The 20,086-nt window shown below is 49.0% G+C and overlaps 2 long non-coding RNA genes across 2 annotated transcripts; both read right to left on the bottom strand.

Moving 5' to 3' along the window:
• Window positions 1-344: 344 nt before the first annotated feature.
• Window positions 345-8,342, bottom strand: LOC136305224 (uncharacterized). Its single transcript, XR_010725165.1, has 4 exons — window positions 8,274-8,342; window positions 7,601-7,744; window positions 6,857-6,966; window positions 345-468 (listed from the first exon to the last, which is right to left on the bottom strand). It is a non-coding gene; the product is annotated as an uncharacterized lncRNA (long non-coding RNA).
• Window positions 8,343-11,021: 2,679 nt separating this feature from the next.
• Window positions 11,022-18,845, bottom strand: LOC136305225 (uncharacterized). The gene is made up of 3 exons (XR_010725166.1): window positions 18,700-18,845; window positions 11,433-11,655; window positions 11,022-11,265 (listed from the first exon to the last, which is right to left on the bottom strand). It is a non-coding gene; the product is annotated as an uncharacterized lncRNA (long non-coding RNA).
• Between the last annotated feature and the right edge of the window lie 1,241 nt (window positions 18,846-20,086).

The following is a 20,086-nucleotide window of genomic DNA, read 5'->3' as shown; positions in this document are numbered from 1 at the left end:
ACTGAGCACTCCGAGCTCCCTGGAGAGCCCAGCTGAGGCGCTGCTGGCCTGGCTGAGCCGGGTGTAAAGCCTGAAGAGGTCGTTCCTCAGTGTCTCATCCCTGAGCATCACGTGCGCAGCCGGCAGGCATGGTGGGACGTGGTTCCGCAGCCACCTCAGGGCTGGGGACACGTCCTGCTCCCTGAGGAGGCTCTGCCTGGCCAGGGACCTCAGCAGCCCCTCGGTGACCACGTGAGTGGACGCACAGGTGACGGCCACTGCCTCGCCCCCAGGTTCACCAGCTCTGAGGGTCTCCCCTCCCTGTGTGGAGGGTGGTGCTGGGAAAACAGGGGCCCAATGGGCTGCATTTCTTCAGCTCAGACACTTCCACGTCTGCAGCAGTGTCACCTTCTTCCTCGTTTTTTTTCTGAGAGTGATGATTTTTCTGATGAGATGAGGCTTGAGATTTGTTCTTGTCTTTAGTATTTTCTGTAAGAAGAAAACCCCACCAAAACAAACATCAGATACTCCAAAGGATTTTCCTGATACAAACTTGTGCAAGTAAGGTGCTCTCCTGTGTTGATTCAGTTTTTACCATGGTAGGCACCAGCCTCGTTAAGCAGCCAGATGGAGTCTGCGCCGTTCCAATGGGCTCCGGGAGCTCCCAGGGACTCCAGTGTGGAGAGTGTGATTGATAACTGGCTAGCTGCAAAAGGTCACGCAGACATGAGAGAGCTTTGCTGAGCACACAGGCACTCTCATGAAAACCAGCAAGGCAGTAAACTTCGTATGTCCTTGAGCACAGCTGCTATACGATAACAAGACCTTGTAGCTGAAAGATATGAGGGAGAAGCACGGTAAAACTAAAACTTACTCAAACTATGTAACCACAAAGAAATGTAGAAAGAGGCGTAGCTGACTTTTAGTCTGAGCACCAATCCTGAGCTTAACTTTTGCAATATGTATGAGCTGATTATAGAAGATATAAATGTGTGTATGCTACCTGAAATAAACGAGATTTGCTGACCATGATAGCATGAGGCTCTTCTCCTGCGGCTCCGGTTAACCCAACATCTGGCGCCCGAACAGGCTTCTCCCCTACCCTCTCTAGAGCTGCATTGGGGTCGGGTCCCTTTGGACGGCGGATTTACGCCCGGGGTGGTCACATCGGTGCGCCCTGCCGCTACGCGCTGCCGACGCCTGGGGGTTTGCAACGGTACCGGTGAGTATGGAAAGGCAAGCAGCGTATGATCTCTTTACTGCTTTTCTTAGAAAGCGGGGATTTAAGGGGCTTGACTTAGATAAGGAGCTCCCCCCTCTTTTGAGCCATGCTACCTCTTATGGCTCTTTTGCTAACCCCCATACTGTTCATGAATTAGCCGAATGGCGCAGGTATGGGGATAAGCTTTGGGAATTAGTGCTAGATGATGATAAGCCAGCAAAAAAGATGAGCAAGTTGTGGAGAACTGTGCATAATGAATTGCTTATGTGTCAGGCGGAGAAGAAAGCTGTCGATAATGCTCGTGAAATGCACACTAGGAATAGGGCTTATGGGGATGACCCTTCCGCTCCAAACCCTCCAGTCTTTGCAACCGTTGACCTCCCGTCATCTGACTCTGTAGAGCCGGCCAGTACACCCACCGTTCAGCCCTCGCCACAGCCCTCTGCTCCACTAATGCCTTCACCCCCTACCCCCATGAATGCAGAGGCTAGGAATGCCCCTCCCTGTCCTGTTGCCACGGAGCCGTTCCCCGGAGCCTTATCGGACCTCGCGGAGGCTATGGCACGAGAAAGACGGGAGGTATGGGCGGCACTGGCAAATCAGGGCTGGCGGGAGGGAGATACGGATCTGGCCACGGCAGCTCAGGAGCAGATGTCGTCCCCCCTCGCCCTCCCAGTTATCTTTCACAACAACCCACAGGGAGGGCAACGGGCGGAGGTTACTAATTTAGACTGGAAACTTTTGTCACAACTACGATCTACCGTAGCGAGCTATGGGGTCACAAGCGAACCCGCTAAACAAATGTTAGAATTCCTTTTTAATATGAATCTCCTGTTGCCCGCAGATGTTAGAGGTCTTTCTCGTTTAATTTATACCCCACATCAAAGGTTACTGTTTGAAGCCCGATGGAGGGAAGAGGCGGCTGCAAGTGCCGCACTCCCTCGACCCCAAGGAGACCCCTTACTCGGCATTACCGTTGACGAGCTTATGGGTCAAGGACCGCTTCATAGAGTAGAGGCTCAAGCTACCCTAGGTCCTGATAAATTGAGAGAGGCCATGGCGGTAGCTAAAAGAGCTATGGAGAAAATTAGAGCTCCAGGAGGTGTTCCTCTTTATATGGGGATAAAACAGGGGAGGGAGGAGCCTCTTGGCCCCTTTGTGGACAAGATCATTGATGCTTTAAGTAAAGCAGGCATTGCTGAGCACATGCAAGATGCCCTAGTTAAACAATGTATCTTGCAGAATGGGAATGCTAACACTCGTTCCCTCATAGCTTCAGCCCCTGGGAATTGGAATGTTCAAGATTTGTTAGATAAAGCGGCAGCCATGCCTTCCGGCACTCAGGTATTTGTGGTAGAAGCGCTGCAAAAGATAGGTGAGGGGTTACAACAGCAGGCTCAGGCTTTTAGAGAACAAGCAGTATCAGCTCAGACTCAGGTTTTAGCTGCCCTCGCACCCCTCCAAGCGGCGACAGCGCGTCAAAGCCCCAATACCGGTGGGAGGATGAAGTGTTTCCGCTGCGGAAAGCCGGGACACATCCGCCGCGAATGTGGCGCCACGGGCGTATGGTGCGGCAAGTGCCGATCCAATACCCACAACAGCACCGCTTGCCGATCTGGATCGGGAAACTCCAAGACCAGCGCGAAACTGGGCCGCGCCGGGACACAAATAGTTCCAGCCACACCATCGATGGGCAACTCTTGCCAGCAACCTCCGGCAGCCTCGGATTGGACCTAGCAGCAGCAGTAAAAGTTACCCTATATAACAGCAGTCCACATGTGATTTCTACCGGAATTTTTGGACCTATTCTCATTAATGGACAACCCACAGGAGGACTCATTTTAGGTCGATCGTCTGGGTCTGTTTTGGGCCTAATGGTAGAACCTGGAGTTATCGACGCTGATGCTGAAGGAGAGATTTTTGTTATAGCTCATACACTTTTCCCGCCGGTGAACATTCCAAAAGGCCAACGGATCACCCAGTTCATACCTCTACCGCAATTAACTATGAGCATACCACCACGATCTGATGAGCCGCGCGGAAAAAAATGCCTTGGCTCCTCAGGAGGTATCACTCTTCCTGTCATAGACTTATCTACAAGACCCAAAAGGATTTGCTGTTTATGTTACCAAGGACAAACGATCATTTTGCATAAGGCATTGTTGGACACAGGGGCGGATACATGTATTATTGATACGGCCAAATACCCAAAGACGTGGCCGCTTTTACCAGCTAATACCACAGTTTCTGGCATTGGTAGCATTAAGCTTGCACAACGATCCCCCATTCTTGCTGTAGAGATCGACGGCAAACAAGCTAAAGCAGTGTTTTCGCTGACACCCCTGCCATCGGAGGTCGATTGCATCCTGGGAAGGGATGTTCTGACACAATTGGGATACGTACTTACCGATCGCCCTTTATTGTGATGGCCATTGCTTGGACATTCCCTCTACCATTGACCTGGACCTCTGATGACCCCGTGGTAGTTAAGCAGTGGCCGTTAAAAAGGGAAAATCTTGAGCAGGCACACCGCTTAGTTGCGGAACAACTACAGCTTAAACACCTTCGCCCATCAACTAGCCCATGGAATACGCCTATTTTTGTTATAAAGAAAAAATCAGGAAGTTATCGTCTGCTACAGGACTTGCGAGCAGTCAATCAGCAGATGGAGCCAATGGGAGCTCTACAACCAGGGCTCCCTAATCCAGCTATGCTACCACAGGATTGGCCTATTCTTGTTATAGATTTGAAGGATTGCTTTTTTACGATACCCCTACATCCAAAGGATACTAAGAGGTTTGCATTTACCTTGCCTTCCCTTAATAGGGGTGAACCTGATAAGCGCTTTGAATGGACAGTTTTGCCACAAGAAATGCGCAACTCGCCTACCTTGTGTCAGCTATATGTTGACACAGCTCTGCAACCTGTTAGACAAGCGATGCCTAAAACAATTATTTACCATTACATGGATGATATTTTGTTTGCCCAAAGCTCGCCTTTTACAGTCATACAGGTACAATCCATCATTGCCATGTTGAGAAATTATGGCCTTATGGTTTCTGATGAAAAAATTCAAACCCATGCACCATGGAAGTATTTGGGATGGACAATTACACAGAGACAAATACGCCCGCAAAAACTTACCATCCAGGCTCCACCGTCCACTTTGCATGAAGCACAAAAACTATTGGGAGACCTCCAATGGCTTAAGCCTGTAGTTGGCATTCCTAACACCCTTCTAGAAGCGTTGCGCCCCCTCTTAAAAGGCACGGACCCCTGTGCTCCGGTTATACTTTCTGCAGACCAAATCAGTGCCCTTCAAAGTATTTTGTGGTGTGTTGCCAATGGCTTTGTCACCAGGTACGATCCATCCCTTTCTGTTTCACTGACTATTTGGAATAACAAAGATCACCTTCTAGGAGCTATTACGCAGAAAAAGAAAACGGGGGAGAGGCCAGGAAATATGGAGGACTTGGGGGTCCTGGAATGGATTAGCCCTCCCTTACAGCAAAGAAAAACAATTACACAAAAAATTGAAAAACTTGCCTTGTTAATTATGAAAGGCCGATTACGCACAATAGAGCTAAGTGGCAAGGAACCTAGTGTGATACATCTACCTATGGAAAAAGTGTCTCTGGACTGGTTTCTGCTCAACTCCGCAGAATTGGCAGAGGCATTACTACAAGCACCGAGTTTTGTTACAACAGGCCCTCTTAAACCGAAATTATTGCACTGGCTAGGAGAATGGCAATTAATTACTAAACCTTTGAGAGAAGACCAACCTATTCCACACGCAATTACAGCTTTTACTGATGCAGGAAAGCGCTCCCGCCGAGCAGCAGCTACTTGGAACAAGGCAGGCCAGTGGCATCATCATGTGATTCCAGCAAGCCCACAGGACAATCTCCAGACGTTAGAACTATTGGCAGTTATATGGGCTTTTCAAACCTTCCGAGAACCTGTTAATGTAGTTTCTGACTCACTTTATGTAGTGGGAGTTGTCTCCAGAATTATAACGCAAGTCTCAAAGAAGTTAACAACCCCCGACTGAGTGAACTTTTCATGCAACTTCAGCGCACATTACAGGCTGGTTAAAACATTTGATACAAGTAGTGCTTGTGATTTTGCTTGTAATTGTTGTTTTGCTTTTAGTTTTGCCTTGTGTGTTGCAATGTTTGCAGCGTATGGTATTGTCAATGTTTGATAATTTTAAGATAACAATGATAGCAGTAAAAGAAAACGGGGGAAGTGTGGAGAGTGTGATTGATAACTGGCTAGCTGCAAAAGGTCACGCAGACATGAGAGAGCTTTGCTGAGCACACAGGCACTCTCATGAAAACCAGCAAGGCAGTAAGCTTCGTATGTCCTTGAGCACAGCTGCTATACGATAACAAGACCTTGTAGCTGAAAGATATGAGGGAGAAGCACGGTAAAACTAAAACTTACTCAAACTATGTAACCACAAAGAAATGTAGAAAGAGGCGTAGCTGACTTTTAGTCTGAGCACCAATCCTGAGCTTAACTTTTGCAATATGTATGAGCTGATTATAGAAGATATAAATGTGTGTATGCTACCTGAAATAAACGAGATTTGCTGACCATGATAGCATGAGGCTCTTCTCCTGCGGCTCCAGTTAACCCAACACTCCAGGCTGGAACTCTATTCCAAACTGGATCCCCCGGCCTGGAGGTGAGAGAAGCTCCCGAAGGCTTACTTTATTCCCCATGGATTCAAATAGCTAAATCCTCCTTTCAAAGAAATAACACCCAAATTCACTACTCAAGACACAAATTGAGGGTGAAAAAAGCCATTCATCTACCAGAGATAAAGAAATCCTCCTGGCCTTAATAGAATTCAAACTAAACAGAGGATGAAATGCAAACCGACTAAAACAAAGTACTTATCAAATACGTTTGATTAATGTGGCCAAAACATACAGAAATTCATTTACAAGCTGAATAGAAAGAAATTTCCTCTTCACCTGGGATTGATTCTTGTTTTCTCTCATCTAAATTTGTTAGCCCCAGAGTATGGAGTAAGGAAATCATTTTATTTATCACTTTGTTTTCCAGAAACCTGAAAAAAACCCCAAAACTAACCAAACAACAACAAAACAAAAGAGAAAACCACGTTTGGAAGGCAGATCCTCACCAGCAGCTGGTCCATCACCTACAGGCGACCATATCCTAGTGCACTTGCCTGAAACTGTCAGGGCGCTCTGTGCAGAAGAGATTTTTGGTGGATGTAAATGTATGTGAGGGAGAGGCAAGGGGAGGAGGAATGTTCTAGACAGCTCAAAGCCATTACTGTGCCACTTCCTGTGCAGCAGGTCCTGTGACAGGATGTGAATTGAGGGTGTTCGTATTAGTGTCTTTACCTTTTAAATTCCAAAGTGCCATTTTGCTTTCTCAGTTTTTCAAGGAAGTGGTTTTCAATTCATGAAGCCCCTCCACCATCATCCCTCCTACCACAACCTGAAAGCATCTTGATTCTGTTTTCAAAACCACAAGGGACACTTCAGAGTTCAGCAAGTTGTGCCAGTCCAGCCCTTGGTGCGTCTGGCTCCCTGCCTGTCACTTTTCATACTCAGTCATGCAATTACTCTACCGTGGACAGCCAAATTGTTCCCACTTCTCCTGTACTTCTCTGCTTACCTTTTCTCTAAGCTGTGCAGGACCCATGTGAGGTGGCTGTGATCCTGGATCAGCTCATAGGCAGCTCTGCTGGCATGGGCAGCACTTTGGAATATCTCCAGCATACAACTCTGAAACAGAAAATATAACTTGTTCTTTTACCATCAAGATCTAATTATCTAACTTGGAATTAGCAACTGGATCAACTTCAAGGTGAAATGAACACCACCTGCTCTCAGCAACTCCAGGGAAGGAAAGACATTCTCTGTTCAAAGCTACTCTTACAAGAAGTCTCCAGGTAGCGAGAGGATTTTGTCCTTTTGTCCAAGATTTTGATACCTGAAATACTCAGGGTGGATGCTCCCAAACCTGAGAGCTACTGGCACATGAGTTTCCCTCCTGCTGAAGCGCAGTTCAGGTAACAAATGTGCTGCCTGGGGAATGGAGAGCCCCAAAAAAGAAAAGGCCCTGACTGTAGGCACAAAGGCACGGTGCCCACGTGAGGCTCTGTGATGGCAGCAACCTGTTCCAGTTGATAAGGGTTTTACTGGTTTAGACATAAGCAATATGTCTTAGATATATTGCATAGTTTAGACATAAGCAATTTTTTTCCCCCTCCACACATCCAGAAAATCAACAAGGAACAGGTTTTCAAGAAGACGGAGGCAGAGTCAGCTGCTCCTTTTTACTTTGTGCTTGAGATCTCAAAGCCATGCAAACTTCTGTGCTTTGGGGTGTTTCGGTGCTTTCCTTTTAAATTCTTACCTGGGAGCCCTCATCACACAAAGGACTGTTGAAAAAGCAGAGAATGACCTGGAAAATCCTCTGGCAGTCATGAAGCTCACCGCAATGTTTGTCACGCAGCCCTTCCCCAAGACATCCAAGGATCTGCTCACGCTGTGCTTTGTACTGGAAGCCGCAAAGAAAAATACCACCATCAGACATTTAGGCATTTCCAAAAAATAACTGCCCCTAAGAGCATAAAACCTGGTTCCCTGCCAGTGCCAGCTCAGGGCTTACCACAGCTTGTTCTGAACTTCTACAATTCCATTTCCACTGCATGTTTGGGCTGCAGACTGATTGTTCCTGATGGATGTTAGGGATTAAATTTGGAAGGAGTGGAAATTGGGAAGTTGCTATTCCTAAAACACTTCAGTGGAACTCAACATTAATCTAAACTCAGAGATGAATGGAAGCTAGCTGGGGCAGAATATGCTGTTTATTGCGCTCACAGAGCATACACAGCACAACTCACTGTGTGTTAGTATGAAGAAAACAACAAAGCCACCACAGGAATAGCAGTTTAAATTCCAATATGAAACAAAAGAAAGATGCTTCTAAATAACCACCGAGGGGAAAATGAGATTTCAATGTATTTTTATGGCCTTTTTCCATAAATTTCTGAAGAATTACTGGATACCTAAAACGGTACACTTACCTCAGAATCAAAACTGTAGAAAAGCTGGAAAAAACTGGTACTTTCCTCAGGTCCGAGTACTGATGTGACAGAAGAAATCTGTTTACCTTTATGTACATATGCTCCTCTGTGAAGAGAAAAAGGTGGCATCATTTCTGCCACTCCAACAAACGGACTTGACTCACTGCCTCAGGTCAATGATAAGCTATTCAAACATTGTTTCAAGAATCCCAGGCTTGGAATTCTCAGCAACTGCTCAGCCTGGCTACTTCAAGGTATTTCCCACCCAGGGAACCCAGCGCACCCAGCCTGAAACACCACATTTGCTACAAAGCCGATCAAAAACTTGCACACACAGAGGACACGAGGCTCTAGCGAGCCCTCTTCGGGCAGCGGCAGCTCCCGGGGGGATGTGAACAGCAGACCCCGCTCCCAGCTGGCTCAGCCCGGACTCCCTGCAGCCCTCAGCCAGAGCTGCGGGAAGCTGAAACTGTCCCCGGGAAGCCCTGCCCGGACAACCGGAGCGTCCCCCCCACAACCCCTCTGCTTACCTCGGCCTCGCTCAGCTTTGCAGCAGAGAGCAGCTGCCTCCTGCTGCTGGCTACAGGACGGGGACGGCTCGGGGCAGCTCCGCCGACGGTTCTGCCAGAATGATTTTGTGTTTTCCTCCATTTCTCCGGGGCTGGAGGGCTGCAGGAAGGGGCGTGTGGGGACGGCGGGGAGCGGCGGGAACGTGGGGAACGGGACGGGCGCCCGGCACAAGGGCCACGCCCAGGCCACAGGCAGTGGCAGGACCTCGGCAGAGAGAGGCGTCCCCGCCGCTGCCTGTCAGCGCCGGCCCGGCTCCCGCCCACCCGTGGCGCCGGTGAGCCCACAGCCCGTGGCCGCGCACCTGGAAATGACGCCGAAAATCGCGACCGGGCGGCGCCGTGGTCGGGGCAGGGCACAAGCAAGTCAGGTAGACGCCCCCGGGGTCCTTGCCTTTTTCCCGCCGTCTTTGGAAGGTCAAGCGCGTCGTGCCGAGCCGCCATCTTGGAAGTGACATCACATGATCTCTGCCCTTCTTTGCTGCCGTCTTGGTTGTGGGTGAAGCCATTTACGGTCGTCCCACCATCTTTTTTATGGCATACCTAAGGCCCCCCCGGCGCCTTAAAGAGGCACCTGACTAATTCGACTGCCTGAACACAGCCACAGCACTGCCGAGCCCACATCCTGCGTCCGCACACCTGGAAATGCTGTGTAAAGTTGTGCCCAGGCGGCGCCGTGGTCGGGGTCGCGCACAGGCAGTTGCCTGCCATGCACCCGGGGTTTCTGCATTTTTCCCGCCTATTTTCCCGCAAACTTTGGACGGTCGGGCGGCAGCACTGTCCCCAAGCTCACAGCCCGGGGCTGCCACGGACCTCGGGGACGGGCGACAGCTGCAGTGCTCCTCCCTATCCACAGGACGGCAGCACTGCCGCACAGCTCGGCCCGGGGATGCCGGGGGGGATCGCTGCAGTACCACTCTCTGTCCACACGGTGACAGCCCTGCCGCACAGTTCGGCCGGGGACACGCATAGGGGACAGGCAGAGAACAGAGGCAAAAAAGCACGTGGCCAAAAATCCTCTCAAATAAATGCCCCAAAAGACCCTCAACCACAACTTCAAACATCCTGCCTCTAACAAAATTCAACCCAAAAAAGCCTTTAGTTTAAGCTTTGTTCCACAAAAAATAAAATTTTTGTATTTATTTTTTTTATATTTTATCATTACCATTTAACTTTTATATTCATATCTACACCTACTATATATATTATAATATATCTCACATGCAATATTGTAATTAGTTATATAATGGATATTTTTTGTATTTTCTATTTCTATTTTTGTTCCTTATATTTTTCTATTTTTGTATTTATTTTTTAAATTTGTGTTTATTTGTTTATATTTTAAATGATATGAATTCATTTACCTAACACATCAGAACCACCATTATTTATAACAAATGAGCCTGGTTTTCTAAAGGGGTAAAGATTTGATTTTTATTTAAATAATATTGGCATACTTTCTCTTTCTGTGCTCTTTCTTGGGGGGGGTGGTTGTAGGGGCTTTTGTTTCAGATTTTTTTTTCTCTTTGTTTTGTTCTGGATTTCTTTATTAGTAAACAAGGAGGTGCAGAGACTTACAAAAGATAATGTCAACTTTGTTTTATTGCTACCTCTGAAATACACCTTGACACCAAGTTACGGCTCGTAATACTGTGCATGGGTAGAATTAGCCGTGTTAGGGGGTTGAAAGGAAAAAAATGGCACCATGGTGGTGAATAGTGTGAAATAGCTTCTGATTTACCAACATGCATCTGGTAGATTTCCTTGGAAATGTGCTCTAAGACGTACAAAAATTCTAATCAGGATGGAAATTTGGAAAAAATAAATATTCCCTTACTAGAAGCAGAGAGAAAAAACATCAAATAAAAGGAAGGAATAATCTCTAAATCCCAGCTTGCCTGGAAAACAAGCTCAGGAATTTCTAACACTGAAAACTTTCGGAACAGTCATCAAGTTGGTGGAAGTTCATGGAACAATGGTTTAAAATCTGCCTCCTCTGCTCTGAGTTTAAAGGGAAGTGGGAATTGAACAGGTCTAGTTACTCCTATCCAAAAATTATCTGTGTTTTGTGGGAGTAACAACCCAAAGAAACTCCAGTCTTACTTGTATTTGATATCTGAAACTCTGAGCAGAGTTGGGAAGTTTCAGTGGAACAAAAGAGCCACAATTCCTGCAATAAAAAAATTTGACTCAACAAAAGCCAGAAATTTTATTTACAAATCCATGGAAGAGGAGGAGGATGATACCATGAACACACTCCAGCTGAAAGCAAGGATTTATTGGAAAAGGCAGGAAATCAAACTGAGAGTCTCTGGTTATGGTCAGGCAATTATCCAGGAGTCAGAGAGACCAGTGGGAACCTTGGACTGGGATAAGGCCTTCCAATGGCTTCACTTCCTACTGGCTCTCTCCTTCTTGCCAACAACCTGGAAAAGGAAAAACAGCAGGAATAAAGTTACAAACATAGGCAGGCCATCCTTGGTTCAGGCAAACTGAAGTGCAGCTCCCAGGGAGCAAGTCCATGCTGTGCCTCGGGGAGCTCCGGGAATCTGGGATTGCCTGTGGGATTAAAGGGCTGGAAAAGCACACCCACCTGCCAGGTTTAGTGCTGAGACAGAGCAAGGCCTGGGCTCAGGGGCAGCAGTTAGAGCTGGGACTGCAGGAGAACACCCCAAACCCGGGTTAAATATCTGGCATGACACACAGCACGCTCCAGGAGAAACTCAGGTGGGAGAAGCCCCTGGATCATCCATGTTCTTCGCCCTTGGCAGCTTTGCCAGGGCCTCCCTCAGAATTCTGACCTCACCGTGCAGCTCCTACAAAATAGGAGAACTTACGGAAATCATCCAGCAATCCATCGACTTACACTTATTAAGAACCAAAGCTGCAGCAAAATGTGCTCAAACTCTACTGCAAACCAGCAGGTCTGAAGAGACACAGAAATTTCTTCCAGAGGGGGCATGTTGGTGTTACTGCTTTAATCTCCTGACACTAGAGCATATTTGTACAAAAAATTCATTGAAGCAACTAAATTTAAATGAGATTCTTTTACAGTAAAGCTGGCCAAAAAGGAGTCTCAAAATTAACATATAAGCCACCGAGTTATTTTTTAAAAAAAGGGTGTCTTTGGTGTGTATAATTTTCCAGCGCCTCATGTGTTCAGTCCTTGCCATTTATGTTTACAAAGTTGATGCTTAAGACCTTGTAGAAAGCTCAAAAAAATATCCAGGACAATCCAGGTGTTTTCACAAGTACCCTCACTATGGAGCAGTGCCAGCCCCAAGTGTTTGCTCCCTCAGCCCAGCCCGGAGCAGGGTCGAGCTGCTGCCCAGGACGGTTGCCAAGGGACCCACTTGTTTGAAGCTGTAAATGCAAGGGGCCTGCACTGGAGTGCCAATAAATTTGACATAAGCGACTCTCATCTTTAACGGTGACTGATATTCTCAGGGAATCCACATCACCTTAGATGGGGCATTCCGCCATGGATTTCATCCCTCTGCATCTGAAACAAAGCTAGGACAAAAGTCAAAGGGCTGCAGGATAACTGGACAGCTCCAGACACCTGGTGGCAATCTAGGAATACCCTCTACAGCCCTACTACACCCTACATCACAAATTTCAAGTCCCCAGGACTTGTACTATTACCCATACACCCAGACTGAGCAGCAAGGCAGAGCAGCTCCGGGCCAAACACACACCAACACCCGTGAGACAGGACAGGACAAACAAGGGGACACAACAGGGACACAAATCCTCTGGCAAGAAGAATGACCCTGAAGGAGCAGTGAACTAAGAACGAGATGACCGAGGTAAGACTGAAGGCGAGCTGACCAGGCTCAGAGAACCCTGCAGGAAGAAGATGCCAACGGGATGACTTATCCCAGAAGACACAGAGACAGATGCCCAAGAATCCTACGGTCAGAATCCTCTACCTATCTTGGCATTCTTACAAGACCTAATCCACCGGAACGGATAAGGGCGGTGCACAGCTGGTGATACAGCTCAGAACAAGACTTGAAGAGGCATCAGCCTGCATGCTTGCGAAGAGAGACGGATTCCAACGCGTGTGTCCGAGAACACGAAACAAAGACGCCTGGCCGAGGAAGGCAGAGACCAGATATGCTAAGACGGATGCCAGGATTTTTAATAGGCCCCTCAAAGGGCTAAGGGACAAGACATGAAGCACAAGACACCCAAAAGACACAGAGTGCACAACAGACAAGTGACACAACACACACCAGGACTGCTCTGCCCTGCACACCTCAGCACTTTGATCCAAAATGAGACTTTCTCTTCATGTAGCCTAAGGGGTCACATCTGGGACATCCCTGTCTCTAAACCTGACTCAAAAAATCCCTCCCACTGACCCCTGCCCTGGCACCCCGCTTTCATCCCCTCTGTGGGGCTCCAAGCCCTCCACTTCTCTCTCAGATGTCCAGGGAGGCAAATCCACGCCAGGTGCCAAAGAAGGCTGCCTCTCCCTCAGGGAAATTCCTGCTGTTGCCGGGCGGTTGTCTCCTAAGTCAGCTACAATCAAGAAAACCAAATATCAAAGCATAATCTTAGCAGCACGTCAGCCAAAAACCAGCAATTCTGCTACTCACCATCTCCTAAGAAGGCCCGGGTCCTCGGGCAGCACGCCTCAGCTGCGTCCAGAGGCTGACACTCACAGTGCCAAAGCCTTAGAGGCATTACTGGCACTGAGCCCACCCACCACAGCCTCCATTAGGGGTGTGAGCATCCCCGGTTGGGGCAGGACAGGAACGCACGGTGGACATCCCCAGTGAACCTCAACCCTGTGGACTCTGCCCCACCATGGGAACTTCCTGTCTGGCCCTAGCTTAGGGGTACTGCCTGCACCTCTCAGGACTTCTGGCATTGCCTTGCCATTAGGATTGCTGCCTGCACCTCTCTCAGGGAAACAGTGTTGGCAGCAGTGCTGTGAGGGCTGGTATACCTGTACTCTGACTTGTATCCTAGGCTGTACCCCTGATTTTCACTGTGTGTTCTCTAGTTCTTGACTCCTTTACCTCTCAAGCCCTGCCTCAGCCTCTGTATGTGTCACTATAAGCTCCCCCCTTCTGAACCCTACTTCTTTAGAGCCCTACACCTTCAAGGCGGGGACGCTCTACACCGTTAGTGTCCCAAAAGCTGTCCTGCAAGCAGGGCAGGTACATCCACAGTTGTTCCCTGCCTACCCTAAAAAACGTGGCCCTGAGACAGGGCAGAGGCTGACAGAGCCAAACTCTTTGCACAGGCAAAGGCACGAAGCCTTACCAACCGCCGCCCCGAGAGGGAAATCAGGAGCACTTCCACCGGCTGCGGAGAGACGGGGAATCCCAGGGTGGGTGGGGCGGGAAAACCCCCGTTATCCCCAGCCCTGCTGGATCCTGCTCCCCACTATCGCTTCCTGCCTGGCCGTGTCTGCACATGTCAGAGCGTCTGGTACGTTCCCGCACTAGGGCTGCTGCCTGCACCTGCTCTCAGGGAAAGCGTGCTGGTAGCAGCGCTGTGAGGGCCAGTATACCTGTACTCTGACTTGTATCCTAGCCTGTACCCCTGATTTTCACTGTGTGCTCTCTAGCCCTCGAGTCCTTTACCTCTCAAGCCCTCCTTCAGCCTCTGTGTGTCACTGTAAACCCCCCCCTGCTGAACCCTACTACCGTACACCTCGCAATCAGCATTGCCCTATAACAGGATGCTCCTGGGAAAGGGATCCCAGGGTGTGCTGGGCCAGGAATCCCCCGCTGCACCCTAACCCTTTGGACTCTAAAAGGAGACCAACAATGTCAAACTCCCTAGAACATGGAGATGGGTCAGAACTGCCCTGCCAAGGCTCTGGTGCTGCTGAGGAGAAACCCTCACCCTTTAATCCTGAGGGGATCATCCCACTAGGGCCCTCTCCTGTAAGGTAACTTTAAATCACCACCCAAGACTGAAAAGGTTTTCTCCCTTCTCCCGACCGCCAGCCCCAACACTTAGCTTTTGGAACACCAGCAGGCGAAATGCATCCTCGACAGAAACGAACATCTCAGCACCGTGGACGTCCAGAGGTTCTCTGCGTCCACCTCAGGGCCGCTGTACCCAAACTTTGGCTCCACACCTCCTCACACTACCTAGGATCACAAAACAGAAAATGCGACTATCCCCCTCCAGAAGAGTAATCCCCGGGGCTCCTCAGCACCGCTGTCGTGGCTCCCCCTCAGATCTTCATCCCGCTCCAGAGGCTGCCGGGAGCGTACCCAGCAAAAGGAAAAGGTACGTGCTGAGCACGGCGCACACCTGTGGGTCACTCTGCCTAAAGGCCGACTCACCAGCTCCCTCTGTTCCTTGGCACGCCTAGGACAGCAGCAGCACCCGCAAAGCAAAAAATCACGCCGAGTTGCTGTGAAACAGCACCTCCCAGCTCTGACTGAAGCACGCCACAAATATACCTTAATGCTGCACCCATCTGGCCTCTGGCATCCGGGGCCAGCACATCTGGTAGGGGGACACCCGAAAATCAAAAAAAAAAAAAGAACAGTGAATGCTTAGAGTTGCACCAGCAAATAAGACTTGAGCAATAGTAACTACTACTGCCTACCCATCACTGCTCACCTTGCCCGCTGATATCCGGCCGTACCTCCTAAAAAAAACGACAAAGAACAGCGCTGTAACATAGCCACCATTTACACCTCCACTGCAAACACAAACAGTGACTGACCTTCTCGGGGGAGCCCCCTCATCCAGGATGGGGCATTCCGCCATGGATTTCATCCCTCTGCATCTGAAACAAAGCTGGGACAGAAGTCAAAGGGCTGCAGGATAACTGGACAGCTCCAGACACCTGGTGGCAATCTAGGAATACCCTCTACAGCCCTACTACACCCTACATCACAAATTTCAAGTCCCCAGGACTTGTACTATTACCCATACACCCAGACTGAGCAGCAAGGCAGAGCAGCTCCGGGCCAAACACACACCAACACCCGTGAGACAGGACAGGACAAACAAGGGGACACAACAGGGACACAAATCCTCTGGCAAGAAGAATAACCCTGAAGGAGCAGCGAACTAAGAACGAGATGACCGAGGTAAGACTGAAGGCGAGCTGACCAGGCTCAGAGAACCCTGCAGGAAGAAGATGCCAACGGGATGACTTATCCCAGAAGACACAGAGACAGATGCCCAAGAATCCTACGGTCAGAATCCTCTACCTATCTTGGCATTCTTACAAGACCTAATCCACCGGAACGGATAAGGGCGGTGCACAGCTGGTGATACAGCTCAGAACAAGACTTGAAGAGGCATCAGCCTGCATGCTTGCGAAGAGAGACGGATTCTACTATGTGTCGAAGCATAAGGTTTAATGGCATCAGCACCTCACCAAGGAATAGGATCTGTTAAGAACAATGCCTAGCATTTCCAAGAGGTTGTTCAAAGGCCTAAGTCAAAAGACACACCATACGAGACACCCAAAAGACACAGAGTGCACAACAGACAAGTGACACAATACACACCAAGACTGCTCTGCCCTGCACACCTCAGCACTTTGATCCAAAATGAGACTTTCTCTTCACGTAGCCTAAGGGGTCACATCTGGGACATCCCTGTCTCTAAACCTGTCTCAAAACCCCTCCCAGTGACTCCTGCCCTGGCACCCTGCTTTCATTCCCTCTGTGTCTCTGAGCTTTCCAATTATCTCTGGGATGTTCAGAGATGAGAATCCATACCGTGTGCTAAAGAAGGCTGCCTCTGCCTCTGGGAATTCTTTGCTGTCACCCAGCTGCTGTCTATCTAGTCAGGTACCATACAGAAAACCAAACATCAATGCATGATCTCAGCAGATCTATGTGCCGGTCAGTGGGAGGGTCTCAGTATACTACCTGTGGACCACCTAATTCACACAAACAGTAATGGATGCTTAGATTTACACCAGAAACACCACTACCCTGACCACACAAATACAGGAGTTTTAGAAAAGAAAAAACAAACAAAAATCCACCAAACAAAAGCCAACTATTATTTCTCCTAATCCAGCTACCAAATACAATAAAAATAACTCCTATGTCTAGTCTCCTGAAAAAACCTCCAAAGTAAATACCCAGGACCCCCCCACCCTAAAACTAAAAGATCCATTCAACTATAAACAGTATCTCCCAAATTATCCATAACTATAGAACACATACTATAGCCAAACAAGCTAAATACACAAATCCCTATAACACAAAAAAACAATAATCTGATTTTAAATATTATTATACTCCAAGAAATGAACTACTGCCCCTTACCTCAAACCCACCAAAAAAACACTACACACCATGATAAAAGCCACCCCTAAATAAATAAAACCGCCCCCATACCTCACACTACAACCAATTACACCACTGTAAACCTCAGGAAACAAATCCTTGGAAAACATAATACCCCACCAAAATAAAAACCTCCAACAACACAACTCAGTTCAAAAACAACCTAACCCACATGTAAACTAAGAAGCCTAATGTAAAGTAAATAGATCACATTCCTCATCATACACTATTGCCAAGCAAAATAAAGCTACACAATAAGTTATTAAAGGCCGCTTTAAAACCATTAAACAGAAAAAAATTTGGAAAAAAAAAAAAAAGCTGCCTCTAACAATATACCTAAACTTCAACCAGCCAGGGTGGCCCTACCCAATCTGAATCCCTGCACACAATGATCAAAACCCCAATAGCACATATCAGAAGCTTATCAAAAAAGCTACTTAATTGTATGTTGTTGGGGGTTAGGTTTGTTCCTTCTTTCTCTAAAGAATTTTTTCCCCACAAGTTACCAAGGAGATCAAGTGTTGGATACTTGAGAGTACTTAACTGAAACAAAGAGGTGGACAAAAGGTGGAAGGGGGAGATAACGCAGGTAAAAGACAAAGCTTGAGGCAGCGGCGTGCTTTTCTGCTTCCGGCGTTCGGGGAGACGCGTGTCTGCCGCTCCTGGAGGAGCTCAGCTGCCGAAAAGCACGCGGAGGGGAGAACGGCTGTTGCTGGCTGGAGGAGTTTCACTGTGGCCAAAGGGATCCAGTCCTGGGAAATCTACTATCACCAGTTCGGCCTGAATCCGGAGTTTTCCCAGCCACCCGCGGGGAGCTGGTCCAGGCCCTGCCTCTCCTTCGGCTTTCTTCGGCGCTGCTCCTCTTGCTGCAGCGTGACCCTGCACCCCCTGCCCTGCCGGGACATCCTGCCCCTGCCTGCCGGGACACCCTGCCATCCCAGCTACCTGCCGGGACTTTTCCACAGTTCCATCTTGGTGCTCTGAGGATCCTGCAGGGACACCGAAACCAAACTGCCCTGGGTTTTGTGAAACAAAGCCCTCAAGGTTCTTGGTACTGTTGTCGTTTGTCATTAATGCTGTAGTTGTTTGGTGGGCGGGGGAGTTTTTTTTTGTGTTTGTTTGCTTTGTATTACATACTAGTAAAGAACTGCTATTCCTATTTCCCAAATCTTTGCCAAAGAGCCTCTGATTGTAATTTTACCTAGCAGATACCTGTCTTCCTAAACCAAGACATATGTCAAATACAAACCCACCCATAAAGTTATCTTCACTCAAAAACCAAATTACATGTAATAAATAATGCCAAAAAAATCAAACAAAAGACTATATATCATCAAAGAAAGCAACAGTGAAAAAAAACACGTATATGTACCCCTATTTATAAAATCCCAGGTGGAGAGAAATCCCTCTTACTTTAAACACAAACAAAAACAGAAGAGGAGTTTCATTATTCATTTTGAACTCTTTTTGCCTTCGTAAGCCCTTTTTCTTCTGGGAGCACTTAAAAGAGATTAGCAAAACAAAGCTGAAAAAGAGAAAAATCCCCCCTACGACTCCACACTGGCTTACCTGCTGCTGCTGTCTGCCACAAAGAAACACTCCACATCCATGTACTCCTGCAGGCACTATAAGAGGCTTTCCCACCACTGCAGCAACCCCACATAGAAACTCAACATGAGTTCCTCAACCTCTACAGCTCAATGGAAAAGTGAACCGAGGCTCCTCTGTTAAACCGCCCCTGGCAGGAACCGCCCCATCATCATTGTAACATCTCACACCTGCAGCTGGTCTGCTCCCTCATTATCCTGACAGGTCACACCTGTGGCTGCTCTGTTCTCCCCTCACCGTTTACAGCTCATACCTGGGGCTAGTCTGTCCCCTCAATCATTCTGTGACAGCTCTCACCTTGCGGCTGCTGCCACTCCGAGTGTGAGGGCAGGGGCAGAGCGGACTTGCTGCTTATTCCCCAGAGAGTTCAATGTCTGCACCTGACACGCTGGGGCAGCGGGCTTTCCTTGCTATGGGTAAGGGTCCCTCTTCTGCAGGTGCCCAAGGCTGAAACTGGGATTCCACCTCCAAAAGTCCATATGCCTGAGATCCACAATTCCTTAGGAAATCCCCCAGAAGTCATTACCCTCCATTTAGAATTTTGCCTTGGAATCATTGTTAACTTGTCTTTCTGTGGAAGTGTTTCAAACATTCATTGAGAGTTCAGAAGCCTGGTTGGCTTTTTTATGACTTAAGCTGACAATCCCAGGCTAAATCCAAACACCCAGAATTACGAGGAACTACGGAGACCATTTATAAATACTCCCCTTCCTTGCAACTTTATCCCTTATTGCAGATCCCTGGGGCAGATTTACTTTCTTCCCAACAGCACCATTCTGGCAGAGATCCTACTTCTCAGACACAAACCGAACGCAAACCTGCCACGGGGGGGATGGGGCGGGCCGGGGCTGGGCTGGTGTCAGAGCCGGGGCGGAGCCTGGGCTTGCAGCGGGGGAGCGGGGCTGGGGCCGGGGGTGAACGGGGCCGGGGGGGATCAGGGCCGGGGGATCTGGCAGAACCCCGGGCCCTCAGAGCAGGGCCGGGGCCGGGGCCGGGGTGGGGGGGCCAGGGAGGATCGAGGGAGAGGGCGGAGCCACGGGCCCTCAGAGCGGGGCCGGGGCAGAGTCTGGGGCAGAGCACAGGGCGGGGCCAAGGCGGGGCCGGGGCAGGGACGAGGGAGTAGGACCGGGGGCGATTGAGGCCGGGGCCGGTACGGGGGTAGAGCCCAGGCCGGTGCCAAGGGTTATCGGGGGATCGGGGCCGGGGGGCTGGTGCCGGTTCTGAGGGCGGGGCGGAGCCCCCGGGCCCTCAGCGCAGGCTGGGCAGGGCCGGGGCCGGGTGGGTTCCCAGGGCCCGCTGTCCAATCAGCGCTTCCGATGCCTCAGAGAGCCCACGAATCGCGAGCCGG

Source organism: Chamaea fasciata, unplaced genomic scaffold (genome assembly GCF_029207755.1).
Source record: "Chamaea fasciata isolate MVZ Bird 193981 ecotype frontalis unplaced genomic scaffold, bChaFas1.0.hap1 SCAF_326, whole genome shotgun sequence".
In the NCBI taxonomy this organism is placed as follows: domain Eukaryota; kingdom Metazoa; phylum Chordata; class Aves; order Passeriformes; family Sylviidae; genus Chamaea; species Chamaea fasciata.
The sequence above is the reverse complement of the archived record's forward strand: the minus strand, read 5'-3'. Positions and strand labels throughout refer to the sequence as shown.